Genomic DNA, 12,804 nt, shown 5'->3' with positions numbered 1-12,804 from the left:
AAGAACCACGTGACCTGTGATCTTAGCTCGCCTGATAACAGTAAAAGTGTTTACACAGACTATGCTTGATACATTCGAGTAACATACATTCAAGAGTACAAAAAAAATAGTAATATTTCCCGTCTACTAGAGACCATCCTCAGGCACTGCTAAAGTAGATGAGAGGAAGTCTTTACATATGTAAACATGGTGCACACGATGAAGCCAGCTATCCCACTGGCCCACGTCACGCAGGTCACTCCAGAGTCCAATTCATCACAAATTTGGTCCAATCTAATTTTAAATCCCAACTGTTAGCTTTGCTGAGTGTCTGAATAAATGAGTAATTTTTCATATTTCCTGAAGAGATCGATCGTGTAGCTTTAGTCCACCTCATGGTGAGCGAAAATTCACCACGGTCTAACCCACTGGACCATACAATCCTACATGAATCACGCGTCCAGCAGAGTCAGGTGTTGTACCGTGATCCGAGGACATACGATGGTGTGGGTGCTTCAGAGCTAATTTCATTCTACTCCCCTTTTGGTTTACTAGCCTCCACAAGCAGTGATTCATGTAGGATTGTACGATCCAGTGGGTTAGAGCGTCGTAAATTTTCACTCACCATGAGGTGGGCTAAATCAACACGGGTTCGAATCCTCGGTTAATCACTGTAATGTTATTGATTAAATACCATTTGTCCGTGGTTACAATACTATATATACTGCTTGTGGAGGCTAATACACCAAATGGGGAATAGAATGAAATTAGCTCGGAGGCACTCACACCATCCTATGTCTTCGGATCACGGTACAACACCTAGCTCTGTGCTTGGAATTTCATTATTCTTTCACAGTGGTTGTTTTGCATATTCTGAAAAATCACCTGTTTACTGTGTTCTTATATATATATATATATATATATATATATATATATATATATATATATATATATATATATATATATATATATATATATATATATATATATATATGTCATGCCGAATATGTAAAACTGGTCAATTAGCAAGAACTCATTTAAAATTAAGTCCTTTCTAAAATTTTCTCTTATAAGTTTAAAGATATATTTTTTTGATTAATGTTAATGTAATTTTTTTTAATTTTGCACCAAAAGGAACTTTGAAAACTTACCTAATCTTATTATAACAAGAACAATTTATTTAAGCCTAAACCAACTAAATATATTTTATATTTGTTTACAGTAATTTAATACTAAACAAACACCGTGAAATATATTTTTTTCGTTAGGTTCAGAATGATTTTATCGAAATTATTGCATACACAAATTTTCACTTGTCCTATATGGCAAGATGAGCGTTGCTATTTAAGCCAAGATCGCAAGTTCTGCGATCTTGGCAGGTGAGTCTACCTGTTTCATACTCACCTGCCAGGTGAGTATGAAACAGAAACCTCTGTCTGACATGATGGTAGGATTGCTGGTGTCTTTTTTCTGTACCAAACTCGCTGGATAACAGGTATATTTTCCTACTTGTACTTACACTTAGGTCACACTACACAGGCATGCACATGCCTATATATACATACACACATGTAGGTTTTTTTTTCTTCCTTAATAGTTCTTGTTCTTGTTTATTTCCTCTATTCTCCATGGGAAAGTGGAAAAGAATCTTTCCTCCATAAGCCGTGCGTGTCGTATGAGGTGACTAAAATGCCGGGAGCAATGGGCTAGTAACCCCTTCTCCTGTAGAAAATAATAAAAAAGAGAAGAAAAACTTTATAAAACTGGGATACTTGAATGTGCGTGGATGTAGTGCGGATGATAAGAAAGAGATGATTGCTGTTGTTATGAATGAAAAGAAGTTGGATGTCCTGGCCCTAAGTGAAACAAAGCTGAAGGGGGTAGGTGAGCTTCAGTGGGGAGAAATAAATGGGATTAAATCAGGAGTATCTGAGAGAATTAGAGCTAAGGAAGGGGTAGCAGTAATGTTGAAGGATCAGTTATGGAAGGAGAAGAGGGAATATAAATGCATAAATTCAAGGATCATGTAGATTAAAATAAGGGTCGGATGCGAAAAGTGGGTCATATTAAGTTTTTATGCACTTAGAGAGAGAGAGAGAGAGAGAGAGAGAGAGAGAGACCTTGGGAGATATTAAGGGAGTGTTTAGGAACTTTTGAACCAAGTGAGAGAGTAATTGTGGTAGGAGACCTAAATGCTAAAGTAGGAGAAACATTTAGAGACACTTTGGTAGGCAAGTTTGAGGAGTCAGGTGTAAATGATAATGGGAGCCCTTTGATTGAACTTTGTATAGAAAGGGGTTTAGTTATAGGTAATAATTATGCAGTGAGATGTAGTAAAAATATTATATGAAAAAATGCTCCATATTTCCGGGATTCTTCTGAAACTCGACACGTATTATTCCTGATCAGTCAGAGTGGCCAGGAGAGAGGCGAGTGAGGTGTTTTGTGCAGTAGGTAAAGCACAGGAGATGGAGCAAGATGTAGTGGAGTTAGTAGGTGGATCAGTGAGTTTTTATTAGTGTATACTATAGGTAATTTTATTGGTGTTGAAGTGCTCTCATGTTTACCTGTAAGGCCCTAGTGTGCAGAGGCCTGTTTAAGTTTTGGAAGAGTACACGTATAGTGTTTTTGCTGCTGGTAGAGACCGGTAGAGAAGAAGACGGGGGGGAGGGAAGGTCATGGAGCCTCCCTGTTTATGTTTAAATATTTTGTTTTACTAATAGCAGTATGCTAGTGAGCTAATGTGAGTACTGGGTAAAGGTGAACTGGAGTGAAGTGATGTTGGTTGTAGTGGAATAAATTATAGGGCGTATATACGTTACTATTAATATATTATATATTTTTGTATAGGTAAGTTTTTGTGTCCTTCCTTATGATAATAATACTGACTAATTAACGTTCCACATTTAATGTGAAGGTGCAAGCTGGCCCTAAAGTGGTGTTTTTTTTCAATGTCAAATAAATAAGTATTAATACGTATACAAGATATGATGTAGGCTGTAAGGACAGTAGTTTGTTGGACTACGTATTGGTAGATAAAAGACTGTTGAGAAAACTTCAGGATGTACATGTCTATAGAGGGGCCACAGATATATCAGATCATTTTTTAGTTGTAGCTATAGTGAGAGTAAAAGGTAGATGAGATACAAGGAAATTAGAAGCAGCAAGTAAAAGAGAGGTGAAGATTTATAAACTAAAGGATAGACGGGTTAGAGAGTATAGGCAATGGGGTCGAAGATGTACCGGATATGTTTGAGACTGTAGAGCTAGAGTGTTCAGCAGAAGTTTGTGGTTACAGGAAAATGAGTGCGGGAAGGAAAAAGAGCGATTGGTAGAATGATGTACAGAGAGTAGTGGGGTGATAGAGGCTAGGACCTTGGGTAGCTTTAAGAAGAGACTGGACAAATATATGAGTGGGAGGGGCTGGGTTTGATTGGTGTCATTGGGTACGGGAGTTATTTCTTGGGTAGCTTTAGATAGAGGTCGTTTTGATAAGGACCTGCCTCGCATGGGCCAGTAGGCCTTCTTCAGTGTTCCTCCATTCTTATGTTCCTATGTTCTTATGTAAGGGAGAAAAAGTTTGCATGAGAGGTTATTACTAAGTAGAAGTGATGCAAAGAGAGAGGAGTATATGGAGAGAAAGAGAGAGGTTAAGAGAGTGATGAAGCAACGTAAAAAGAGAGTAAATGAAAGAGTGGGTGAGATGTTATCAACAAATCTTGTTGAAAATAAGAAAAAGCTTTGAAGTGAAATTATTAAGTTGAGGAAGCCTAAGGAACGAATGGATTTGTTAGTAAAAAAATAGGAGATGAGAGTTATTAAATGGAGAGTTAGATGTATCGGGAAGATGGAGGAAATATTTTGAGGAATTGTTAAATGCTGATGAAGATTGGGAAGCTGTGATTTCACGTAAAGGGCAAGGAGGAATAACATCTAGGAATGAGGAAGAGCCGGTTATGAGTGTGGGGGAAGTTCGTGAAGCAGTGGGTAGAATGAAAGGGGGTAAGGCAGCTGGGATTGATAGGATAAAGATAGAAATGTTAAAAGCACGTTGGGATATAATTTTTGAGTAGTTGGTGCTCTTATTTAATAAATGTATGGAAGAGGGTAAGGTTCCTAGGGATTGGCAGAGAGCATGCATAGTTCCTTTGTATAAAGGCAAAGGGGACAAAAGAGAGTGCAAAAATTATAGGGGAATAAGTCTGTTGAGTATACCTGGTAAAGTGTATGGTAGAGTTATTATTGAAAGAATTAAGAGTAAGACGGAGAATAGGATAGCAGGTGAACAAGGAGGGTTTAGTAAAGGTAGGTGTGTAGACCAAGAGTTTGCAGTGAAACATATGTGAACAGTATTTAGATAAGGGTAAAGAGGTTTTTCTGGCATTCATAGATTTGGAAAAGGCGTATGACATGGTGGATAAGGGGGAAATGTGGAAGATATTGCAAATGTATTGGATACGAGGTAGGTTAATGAAAGCAGTTTAGAGTTTTTACGAGGACAGTGAGGCTCGGGTTAGAATATGTAGGAGAGAGGGAAATTATTTCCCAGCAAAAGTAAGCCTTAGACAGGGATGTGTGATGTCACCATTTTTGATCAATATATTAATAGATGGAGTTGTAAGAGAAGTGATTGCGCTGGTGCTGGCAAGAGGTGTGGGGTTAAAAGATAATGAAACTAACACGAAGTGGGAGTTGTCACAGTTGCTCTTTGCTGATGACACTGTGCTTTTGGAAGATTCTGAAGAGAAGTTCCAGAGAGTTGGTGGATGGGTTTGGTAGGGTATTTGAAAGAAGAAAATTAAAAGTGAATATAGGAAAGAGTAAAGTGAAGAGGATAACAAAAAAATTAGGTGACGAAAGATTTGATATCAGATAGGAGGGAGTATAGAGGAGGTGAAGGTATTCAGATATTGAGTAGTGGACGAGTCAGCAGGTGGGTCTATATGAAAGATGAGGTGAATCATAGAATTAATGAGAGGAAAAAGGTAAATGGTGCACTTAGAAGTCTGTGGAGACAAAGAACTTTGTCCATGGAATGTATGAGAGTATGGTTATACCAACGCTCATACAAGGGTGTGAAACATGGATGGTGAATGTTGCAACAAGGAGAAGGCTGGCGGCAGCGGAGATGTCATGTCTGAGATCTATATGTGACGTGAATATAATGCAGAGAATTCGTAATTTGGAAATTAAGAGGATTACCAAACTATTATCCAGAGGGCTTAAGAGGGGTTGCTGAGGTGGTTCGTACATGTAGAGAAGACGGAAGGAAATAGAATGACTTTGGGAGTGCATAAATCTGTAGTGGAAGGAAGGCGGGGTAGGGGTCGGCCTAGGAAAGGTTGGAGAGAGGGGGTAAAGGAGGTTTGGTGTGCGAGGGGTTTGGACTTCCAGCAAGCATGCGTGAGCGTGTTAGATAGGAGCGAATGGAGACTGAAGGTTTTTAGGACTATGTGCTGTTGGTAGACCGGACTTGAGTCCTGGAGATGGGAAGTACAGTGTCTGCACTCTGAGGGAGGGGTGTTGAACTAGTGTTGTAGTTTTATAACTGTAGTGTAAGCGGTCCTCTGGCAACACAGTGATGAAGTGAATGATGAAAGTTTTACTTTTTCCGAGTCACCCTGCCTTGGTGGTAGACGGCCGATGTGTGTGTGTGTGTGTGTGTGTGTGTGTGTGTGTGTGTGTGTGTGTGTCGAGTAGGTAAAATTGGTCAATTAGCAAAAACTCATTTTAAATTGAGTCCTATCTAAAATTTTCTCTCATACTTAAAAAGATATTTTTATTCATTTATGCTAATGTAAAAATTAATAATATTGTACCAAAGAACCTTTGAAAACTTACCTAACCTTATTATAACAAATGCAGTATAACCTAATCCAACTAAATATATTTTAGATAAGTGTACAAAAAATTAATAATAAACAAACGCAATGAAGTATATTTTTTCGTTAGGCTCAGAATGATTTTTGCGGAATTATTGCATACACAAGTTTTCGCTTGCCTTATTCGCTACCCGCTTCGCCGTTTTGCTCGTAATGGTACTGATCATAGATTCCCCACCCCTACCCCAGTGGTAGAAACGAATGATGAACCTGGTCTATCTCAAAATCAATCGGGTTCGTTGGTTTTTGAAATGGAGAAAATAAATGTTGAACAAATTAGGGAACAGAGTGCCATTGCAAAGGAAGAAAATAACAAAGAGGAGAGAAGACAATGCCGGCATACTTGTGACGATAATTTCAATGTCCAAAAGTTTGTGTCCTTTGTACCTTATTTCTCTAAGTCAGAACCTAAACAGTTTTTCAAGTCTCTTGAAAAACCATGCCCGATCACTGCAATGGTCATTCGAACACTGGGCAGCACTGGTTTATACAGCTTTGTATGGTAAAGTTCAGAAATTCACTTCTGGTTTGTGTGATGAAGACTTCTCTAATTACAGCGTTGTGAAGGCTACTATGCCACGTGTATATCAGTGTATACCTGCCGAATATCGACGAGAGTTAAGTTGAACAGGTGTCAAACTTGGGGAACATGGAGGGCTAAGATACTGGACGCAGTTCTGGAAAACTTCATCCACCAACGTGTTTGGGACAAACCCAGAGAGAGACGAGAGGATGAACCAGCAAGGCTGGACCTCGTATTCACCTTGAGCAGTTCAGACATAGAAAATATTACACATGAAAGCTCCTCGGCGCCAGTGATCATGTGGTCTTGAGTTTCGATAGGCTTGTGTAGACGTTGCTAGACATCAGACCAAGTGGTGTAAGGCTGCTGGTGTTCCTAACTTTGGCTAATCAGTGCAACTGATGATGGTCGACAACCTTCTCGAGTCTGTGATGAATGGTTTGAAAAACCGACAAGTTGAAGATTGAGACACTTATGCAGCATATGGGAATCTTTATCCAGGAAACGTTTCGCCACACAGTGGCTTCATCAGTCCAATACAAAGAGGAAGGCGTAAGGAGAGGAGTATGAGGTAATCAGTCCCTCAGCCTGGAGTCGATGTGTTCAGTCCATCAATCTTGTAGAATGTACAGCATAGGGCCGTAGACGTGGCTTATATACTGTACGGCCCTATGCTGTACATTCTACAAGACTGATGGACTGAACACATCGACTCCAGGCTGAGGGACTGATTACCTCATACTCCTCCTCTCCTTACGCCTTCCTCTTTGTATTGGACTGATGAAGCCACTGTGTGGCGAAACTTTTCCTGAATAAAGATTCCCATATGCTGCATAAGTGTCTCAATCTTCAACTTCTCGAGTCTGTTGGTCTACTTGGATCATTCGCTCGTAAACGCCATGAAGGAGGCCAAATTAGCAGATACATTTGCAGCTAATTGGGTCCTAATTGAAAAGATCCTATAAATTTTTTTCCCACTAGCTTTGTGTGGTCAAAACAGGTGAAAGATATTTCCGCTGGTAGTCCGAGGACAGAAGCTGGGAATAAGTTACGGTGCCCACTTCCAGACTAGAAAGGTGCACGATTTTAAATTTTCGAATCTGTGTTTTGTCACTACTACCCTAAGCCCGGCCACATTAAGGATAACTGCTTGAACCATCAGAAACGATTTTCCACAAGTGGTAAGGCGAATAACACAAGCTTTTATAACAACCCATCAAACATCAACCTATTATTATCACCTCTAGTCAGAGTAAAATAGTTGAGTGTACGACTGCCTTCTTTATAACTTATCAAACAGAAGCAAGATTCTCTCATACTAGTGACCACTTTCATGGACGCAGGTTCTCTTTTACGAGAACTCATTAAATTCATCGGTGCTTTAAGTAGGTTATGGAGGGGAGGTCATTTCAGATCCCCTAAAAAAGAACTTATGTTTGAAGACAATACCACACTGGTTCTTTAACTGTAGGTGTATCGGGGCGTTCCCAATGAAAGAACTACTGTTACTTAGTAATGATAGTGTCCTGCTCCTACTGTGACTACAAGACGCTCTACCTCTTCTCCAGTTCTGGCCGTAACTCAGGTAATTACCAAAGAAAAGCCTGATAAGAATGGTAACCTTACCTTAGAGGACTCCGACTTAGGGTTGAACACGTTGTTTTACGATGGCAACTGGATAGATCATGTGAGAGCCTCCTGGTCAAGCCAGGAGGCTTTAACATGTCTCTGAGAAGGGCACTCGATGGCAAACTCACTCTCTAGGGCTTATAAGTTATGATCTTATTTATAGGTATGAGCAAATGTCTTTGAAAATATAGGATACCTGGTAACATTAGCTCTTTCTTTCTGTCCTTATTGCAGGATTTTAGGATAATTTATTTGGAAACTAAGGAATAAGGTTTCTTTAGGTGAAGTGACAACTAAGGTCCAAGTGTCTTGGACTTTTGTAAGCTCTACTGTCTGCTGTCTTACTCTAGGAAAAGAGCCTGGCCTGAAAGATATTCAGTAATTTTTAACATTTGGTTGAGCACTGCCCGCTGGGTTGGATGGAATCAAAGAACTGGCGGTCGCATTAGCTCCTTTCTTTGTGTCTCATGGTGGTATGCCACGCATTTGAGTGATGTTTTCTCCAGCGATTACATTGCTCTTAGAGAGGGGTGGGGGGACGTGGTGTGCACCTAGTATGTTACACTTTATTCGACGCTCGTCAAACAACCACTATATGCATTATCGGCCAGCAAACTGGAAAATCAGAGTATAGCAGTTCTGGGGCCCCAATGATGTATTTATTGTGCAGTTCGAGATTATATATATATATATATATATATATATATATATATATATATATATATATATATATATATATATATATATATATATATATATATGCAATAAGATCACAGTAAACAGGTGATTTGAAAATATGCAAAACGACCACTGTGAAATAGTGAAATTCCAAGCGCTTTCGTGAATACTCACATTGTCAAGGAACTATGAAAGTAATACAACAACAAAGAAACACCTGACGCGCGACAATACCGGACTCATAAGAAAAGAGGAACACTGCAGTAGGTCCGCTGGTCCAACTAGACAGGAATTCACGACATCCCACTAACAAAATATTCTACCCAAGAAATAAGGTTTATTATTTGTCCAATGCATTATTAAACTCTTCCCAAATTTTATTAATTATAAATGAATCTAATTTATATAAACCAAAGGAAATATTCATATTATTTTCAAAACTGCTTTTTAGGAAACAAGATTCAATTATATTTCTGTCAACCATGGACTTGCTTGATACAACTTTCTCAACTTTTTGAGAATCAATTGGATGGTTAAAATCTCTCGCATGAATAAATAGAGCATTGGAATCTTGTCCAGTTCTAATGCTATATTTATGTTGTTTTAATCTAAGTTCGAGATTTTTACCAGTTTGACAGTAATAAACTTTATCGCAAATTTTACAAGGAATCTTAGGCACATCCGTCAGCATTTTGAGGGGAATTCTTTATCAAAAGTTATTTTTTTACTGTATCAAGATTTTTAAATACAACTTTAATATTAAAAGTCTTAAGAAGAGAAGGCATATCAACCAAGTTTTCATGGTAAGGGAGAACCACCATTTTAGTTGAATAAAGTTGGTTGTCCCTTTCTGGGCTGTAAAAAGTATTTCTAGCAATTTTAAATGATTTATCAATTACATTTCTCGGGTATTTCAGATCATTGGCTATTTCATAAATTTTGGATTTTTCTTCATCTATGAACTCTGGACTGCAAATACGTAAAGCTCTCAAAAACATTGTTGGGAAAACAGACAGTTTAACTCTATCTTGATGGGAAGAATAATAGTGTACATAGGAAGAGTTATTTGTAGGTTTTCTGTAAATTTTAAATTTGAATTCATTATTACTCTTAATAATTAAAACATCTAGAAAAGGCAATGAGTTATTTTCCTCAAACTCAACAGTAAAGTTTATAGAATGGGCTAAACTATTTAATTTGCCAAGGAAATGGTGTATATCTACATTCTTGGGCATAAGACATAAAATATCATCAACATATCTGAACCATTTTGCTCTATTAGGGAGGATTGTGTTAAGCAATCTTATTTCAAAAAATTACATGTATAGATTACTAAGAACAGGTGAAAGAGGATTTCCCATTGCCATACCAAATTTCTGAGTGTAAAACTTATCATTGAATACAAATTTTGCATCAACAATGCAAAGTTTAATAAGTTTAATGATGGTAGGAACTGACAATGGTAAATCATAATTAACGAGTTCTTCAGATAAGAAACTTAATAAATCATCAACAGGAACTTTCGTAAACAAGGAAGTAACATCAAAACTAACCATGTTAAAATCATTTAAGTCAGTCAAGGAGCTTAATTTATCAACTAAATCTAAGTTGTTTTTAACATTAAGGTTAGAAATTTTACCAACAATAGGGCTCAAAATGTCAACAAGCCATTTGGATAATTTATACGAAACTGATCCTATGGAGCTAATAATTGGTCTGATTGGATTACCTGATTTGTGTGTTTTATTAGTCCATACATGTAAGGTAAAGATGGATTAGTAAATTGTTTAATTCATCTTTTCCTTTCAGTAGAAGTTTTGTTTTATTGAAATTGCTGTTAACGGTTTCTAAGGGATTTTTTCTAAGTTTAGAATAGGTTTCAGTATCATCTAAGAGATTATTCATTTTTTCTTGGTAATCATTTTCTTTCATAATTACTATTGCATTTATTTTATCTGCTTTGGTAAGGCGCAAATTTTTATTATTATTAAGTGTATCATAATATTGAGAAACAAAAAATACTCTTTTAATCAGGCCATTCCATCAGAATGGAAACTTAGTATGTTAGATCATTGCTATTATAGCAATGATATAACATGAATATATATGATCTAACTATTCTTTCACAGTGGTTGTTTTGCATTATATATATATATATATATATATATATATATATATATATATATATATATATATATATATATATATATATATATAGAGGACTCCCGATATTTTAGCCCATCTTCCAGTAAGCCAACCAAAATTCCAATACGCCTTAGTCCACTCGGCCATCAGTGATTCAAACATCAGGTGCCCTGTACCATTGAACGTGTTTTCTCTGGTGCGAACACCCATGTCACCATGGAAGCTACAAGACTAATTTCATTCTCTTCCCATTTGCTCTATCAGTTTTCACGAGCAGTACACATATTAATGCATCCACGAACGAGTGATGTTTCAGCAAACATCAATACTGCCACTGCCTGGTTATGACTTTTAAGTAAAACTTGTGATAATTATGAAGTACTTTGGAAGCGGAGGTCACTCAGCGCCCACAGGCAATAAATATACACAACACTCTCAAAACATCAAAAAATAAACAAGCAAGTAACAAAGACTCAACACATATGCCGTCACACCAAGTCAAAATAGCCAGCATTAGTTAAGTAAGTAAGTTTATTCAGGTATACACAAATACAGTTACATAGAATTATCATACATAGCAGCATGTGTGTAGAGAACCTAGGATAACCCAAAAAAGTCAGACAGAGTGACTTATTTCCATTGGGGTCCTTTTACCTTATTATTATAATATAAAGGTTATAATATTTTCTTATTATTCTACAATGAAGATAACATCTTATTATCATACTAAAAAGACTATCTACTACACCAAGGTCATTAAGACTATCTACAATACGAGGGTCAATACTAGGAATAAGGTAAAAAATTTACACGTATGTTAGCTAAAAAATAGCAAATCATTCCCCTCCCTTTCTGTAGCTACATTCATCAGACCTAATAGTTTCTAATGCCAAAACACTTCCGAAAAGCTCCCGGAGATCTCCATAGGTACCTTGCTAATTATAAAAAACCAATATTACAACAGAAAAGCATAAGCCTAGTGCAAAGTGTTTAAATTTCATATAAGAGCACTTCCCAAATTGTACAGAGGAAGACAAGAACGCCTACGAACAGTTGGCTATGGACGAAATGTGTGTGCCCGATCCTTAGTCGACTGAGATGAGTCTCGAAGTGATGATTCCAGTTGAATCAGGGCCAAACAACCAACCACCTCCTGCCAGAGAAGCTGAGTTTGAGGCTCTCGGGTAGCACTCATTACACATTTCTCGCTTTGATTCCGCTCTTTTAAACTAGCGTAGAATAACTATAAGTTGACGTGAAACTAGAAAACAAAGCGCAAGGAGAGAGAGAAGCGGAAAAGTAGAAGGAAATGCTAAAGACAAGATAAAGAGCATGCATACATAGTACCACTGTCTGAGAGGGACGCGCCGTTACGAAAGCGAAGTCGGCCCTTACATATTGTTTCTCCGGAAGTCGCGGCGTCTCCGGATCATCCAAAAGTTATTTTCAGAGTGACATATAACCTCAGCCCGATTTTTTCAGAAGTTGGAGGAGATTCCTAGACGCTGGTCCTCTGTCAGGAGAACCAGGATGAAGCCAAATTCCGATGTAGCGACCAGTCTGAAGGCGGAGCTCAAATCTGATATCACCCTAGTGGTTCATTACGATTGAATATTTACTGTAAGACACATCAAAAGAAAGCGGATCGTCTTCCAGAGAACAAAACAGTTTTTGAATGTTCTCAGACTACCAACATGGACTCCAGAAGACACAGAAAGCACTGTTGATGGATTGTATTTATATCTAGAAGTATAAGTGAGAGGAATCCAAAGACATTATTGATGGTAAACAATACCGACAACTTTAAGAATAAGACACATGCAACTCTTCGGATTTTTAATGCTAAAACTAAAATTATTACTACTGGAAACAGTAGTAATATTTTAAAGTGATTAGTCCGTCAGCCTTGAGAGGTAATCAGTCCCTTGGGAGTACAAAGGTTATTCACAGATCAATACATAAATTAGA

At 37.6% G+C, this 12,804-nt stretch overlaps 1 protein-coding gene across 1 annotated transcript in view; it reads right to left on the bottom strand.

Annotated features, from left to right (window-relative positions):
- Positions 1-12,804, bottom strand: part of LOC128695258 (uncharacterized) — a 1,855,180-nt gene that overhangs the window by 696,913 nt on the left and 1,145,463 nt on the right. The gene's annotated exons all lie outside the window — the stretch shown is intronic.

This window comes from Cherax quadricarinatus, chromosome 70 (genome assembly GCF_038502225.1).
Source record: "Cherax quadricarinatus isolate ZL_2023a chromosome 70, ASM3850222v1, whole genome shotgun sequence".
NCBI lineage: Eukaryota > Metazoa > Arthropoda > Malacostraca > Decapoda > Parastacidae > Cherax > Cherax quadricarinatus.
Note: the sequence above shows the minus strand (reverse complement) of the source record. Positions and strands in the feature narration are given on the sequence as shown.